At 35.9% G+C, this 4624-nt stretch overlaps 1 pseudogene; it reads right to left on the bottom strand.

The window, feature by feature from the left end:
* Positions 1-1378: 1378 nt before the first annotated feature.
* Positions 1379-3143, bottom strand: LOC140878516 (interactor of constitutive active ROPs 2, chloroplastic-like; annotated as a pseudogene).
* Between the last annotated feature and the right edge of the window lie 1481 nt (positions 3144-4624).

Here is a 4624-nt window from a genome sequence, read left to right as displayed (position 1 = left end):
AAAGAAAGAAGTTATTTAACCACGGCCCACCCTAGGTTCCAATTGATAATTATGAATGTGCTCAATGCATATATATACCCTTGTTATCATTGTCGGCAAGAGTAATATATTTATTTATTTTTGTAAAAAAAATTTATTGTTTTGTTATTTTCTGCGTAATTAATATGTGAGCCAATCAGTCCACGAGCTTGAAATTACTGCAACTGATTAATGCCTTAACCTGCCACAGAGAAAATAACTGCTTTGTTTGAATGGTATGCCTGATGCCAGAGGCCCATAGAGAAGAAAAATAACTATTATATATTTTTTTTTATCATAAAAAAGCTCTTATAAGACTGTCCGAAGAGCAAATTTTCTAACTCATATTTTCGATCCGACTTGACATATAAAAATTATTATTTTATGTCAAAAATATTATTTTTTAATATAAATATAGATCTATCAAACAATTTCATGGATATAGATTCGTGAAATCGTCTCACAAAAAACTCATTATATTATATTTACGAATGTAAACAAACTTGAAAAAGGTTTGCTTATATAGATTCAAACCGACCAGGTAATTGCGTAGATTTAGTTAAACATGTGTTATATATTGAAAAAGAAAATTGTTATATGTACAATGAGGGCTACAAAGTACATTTGAAATTATAAAATTATCGTTGCACTTTATTTTGAAAAAAATTTTCAAATGTGAATTTATGATTGTTATGTAATTTCAAACGCACATTGTAATCCAATTTATAAGTCTTATTGTATATGTAACATAATCCATTGAAATTTTTTTTACCATGTATCCGGGTCCACCTAACCCGGATCCGGACGTTATGCGAGTATTGGAGAGGATCCGAAAATTCGATTTGAAAGGCCTCTTTTAAATTGACCGAATTGAATTGGGCTGAATTTAGTGGGCTTAGGGCCATTGCTACTCCTATAAGAGTTGAATATTGAAAGAGCAGGCCCACGAAGTTAAAGTCATACCTCACAAGAAAAATATACAAATCTTAGTTATATCACCATATGTACAACTTTAGCCCCATCAAAATAAAATATTCATAAGATTTCGATAATTTCTTATGTCAAAATGACCCCAAACAATTTTGAGTTATTCTCAAATTAAATTTAGTAAAATAAATTAAAATTTTAAGCTTTGCTAATGTTTTCATCTCCAATTATTTGAAACCCCATCGTAGAAGTATTCAAAAAGAGAAGAATTCAAAACAGCTCTGATATGCCAAGATGGACTTCAGAATGTGAACTCAAACATCACTAATCAATCCATTAAAATGATGAAATCCCTTGCAAAATTCAAGGGTAGCCAAAAGATGATATTTTCAAATGCGTTAGATGAACCGAAGATTAAACGACATAGCGACTGATAAACATAGATAATAATGTCAGAAATAGTTCTGATGACCAGTAGCAACCAAGATTCTGAATTACCATGTAAAGTACTTCAAGAGAGGAAAGGGGAGGAGGATACTAGGCAACGAGACAACTACACGGCCGTAAGAAGAAGAACCATAGTAAACTGTCTTAACTAAGTTGCTAGTTTAACAAGAAAAGGCATATGGTGTAGTAGATGGTGATCATCATTAACGAATGAGTCGCCCTATTTCTGTTGTTTCTTCCACAACACACCAAACCTTCTCAGCACATTGGCATTTTTCTTCTTCAACATGTCTTCACCGATGTCATCTGCATAAGGAGAATTGATATTTCCCATTCCAGGGCTGCAGTTGCTGTCCATTGATCCTGTTCTCTCCATGTAATGTCCATTGCTGTTTCCAGCTGAAAGCATTGCAGTTGCTGCCTCTGCTGCCTTCCTCCACTGATCTGACTGAACCTTTAGCCTTCTTAACTCGGTTTCCATATCTACATTTGCTGTTTGTGCTGTCTCCAGCTGCTCAGCCATTCGTACAGCCCTTCTGTTGCTCTTATCAACTTCCTCCGTCATGTACGTGATCTTTATCAGAGCCTCCCTCTCAGCAGCTCCTGCTGACTCGAGATCAGAAACAACTTCATCACTAGCTTTACAGTGGTTGATGTTCTTGATTTCCATTCTCAAAGTTTCATTTTCCTCAGATGCACCTAGCCACTCCTTCTCTTTTTCCGCTATCTGGGCTTTCAAACTGTCTACATCTGCCTTAGATTTCTTGAGCTCCGATTCAAGTTCATTTTCTCTCACGCCGGATAGCATCTTCTCGAGCTTTAGTGTCAAATCCTCATTCTCCTCACTTATACCTTGTAGCTCGGTCTCTTTATCAATCAAGTTAGCCTTTACCTCTTCAATTTCAAATTTAGATTTCCTCACTGCTTTCTCAAGTTCAGCTTCTCTCAGAGTTGATGTAGATTTTACATGTTCCAGCATTTCGATTGTATTTCTCATCTTCTCTGTGGTTTGAGCTTGTACTTCATTATATCTTGTCTTAGCAGCTTCTAAAGCTGATCTTAATTGTTCGACTTCAACTTTCACAGAAGCAAACTCTGCTTCGATGGATTCTTCCACGTTTTTTCTCAGAATGTCAAACTCGCTATCTTTCTTTTGAGTTAGAGAGTCTCCATTACAAATATCAACGTTGAGTTTCTTCACAAGTTCTTCCAAAAATTTAACCCGAGCCTTCGACTGGCCAAGCTCAGAAGCTACATCCTCATATGCTTCCGTTGTTTTATGTCCATCGGACCTAAGTGTTTCCACCATCATTTTGGCAATTTCAAGCTGCGTCAGAGTTTCTATTACTCGCATTTGTGCCAGTGTTTCAGAATCTTTGCATTCTTTTAGCTGTTTCTTCATGTCTTCGACGAGTAACTGAGCTTCCGCCAAGTTTCCTTTCAGTGCATCAAAATTCTTTCTTGTAGATTCTGAATGCTTGGTATGAGTTTCTTCAGACTCAGAGATGATTTCAAGCTGGAACTTAAGTTGTTTAATCTCCTTCAGAGCAGAAGCTAGTGCTGATAAATCGTGTGAACACTGTTTTTGTATGGTTTCGAGTTCATATTGTAATGCCAGATCATGTCCTTCTAATGCTTCATGAAGCACTAGCTTATGAACTTCCTCAGCAGCCGACTGGCTCCAAAAGTTGATTCTGAGAATCCTCAAGCTTTTCAGACAGGTCTAAGAGCTGTTTGTTAGATTCCTCCATGATAATTGTATGTCAATGGGAATCACTGTTGAACATGCTGTAGCTCATGTTCATACGCAAAATGGATTATCTGAATCATTGATTAAACGTCTACAACTGATTGCTAGACCAATGATTATGAAAACAAAACTCCCTATTTCTATATGGGGACATGAAATTTTACATGCTGCGGCATTAATTCGCATCAGACCAAGTGCATATCATAAATTCTCCTCATTGCAACTTGCATTTGGTAAAAAACCAAATATCTCTCATCTAAGAATTTTGGATGTATGGTGTATGTGCCTATTGCACCACCTCAACGATCAAAAATGGGTCCTCAAAGAAAAATTGGTATTTATATCGGTTATGATAGTCCATCAATCATTCGATATCTTGAGCCTCAGACAGGCGATGTGTTTACAGCACGCTTTGCTGATTGTCATTTTAATGAAGAAATATTCCCAGTGTTAGGGGGAGAAAAGAACACATCGAAAAAGAAATCACATGATATGTACCATCATTGTTACATTTGGATCCAAGGACCAAACAATGTGAAAAAGATGTACAGCAAATTGTACATTTGCAAAGAATAGCAAATCAAATGCCAGATGCATTTGCAGACACAAAAAGGGTGACAAAATCATATATACATGCTGTAAATGCCCCAACTCGAATTGAAATTTCAAAGAAACAGATTGGAGATACTCATGATGTCATTAAATGCCTGAAGCCTGGAAGGCCAGTCGGTTCCAAGGATAAAAATCCTCGGAAAAGAAAAGGCATAGAGAAGCACGATGATCATAAAATAGAAAATGGTGTTCCAGAAGAAACACCTGATGATGAAAATGTTCTGTCAGAACCACAAACTGACAAGAATCGTAAAATCTCTATCAATTATATTAATACTGGAAAAATATGAAACCGAAAAGACATAGAAGATATTGATGAAATATTTTCTTATAATGTGGCTTGTGACATCATAAATGAAAATGAGGATCATGAACCAAAATCTTTTGGTGAATGTAAAACTCGTCATGATTGGTCCAAATGGAAAAATGTCATCCAGGTTGAATTGGATTCCCTGAATAAACGTAATATTTTTGGACCTATAGTCCTCACACCTGAAGGTGTAAAACCTGTTGGATACAAATGAGTTTTTATTCGAAAGCGAAACGAGAAAAATGAAATAGTCAGATATAAAGCTAGACTTGTTGCACAAGGTTTTTCTCAAAGGCCTGGAATTGATTATGAAGAAACGTATTCTCCTGTTATGGATGCAATTACGTTTCGATATTTGATTAGTTTGGCAGTGTCTGAAAATTTGGAAATGTGTCTTATGGATGTTGTTACAGCTTACTTATACGGATCACTTGATAGTGATATATACATGAAAATCCCTGAAGGATTTAAGATGCCTGAAGCATAAAGTTCAAAACCCAGAGAATTTTATTCTGTAAAATTGCAAAGATCATTATATGGGTTGAAACAATCAGGCCGAA

This window comes from Henckelia pumila, chromosome 2 (assembly GCF_033568475.1).
Source record: "Henckelia pumila isolate YLH828 chromosome 2, ASM3356847v2, whole genome shotgun sequence".
NCBI classification, from domain to species: Eukaryota; Viridiplantae; Streptophyta; class Magnoliopsida; order Lamiales; family Gesneriaceae; genus Henckelia; species Henckelia pumila.
Note: the sequence above shows the minus strand (reverse complement) of the source record. Positions and strands in the feature narration are given on the sequence as shown.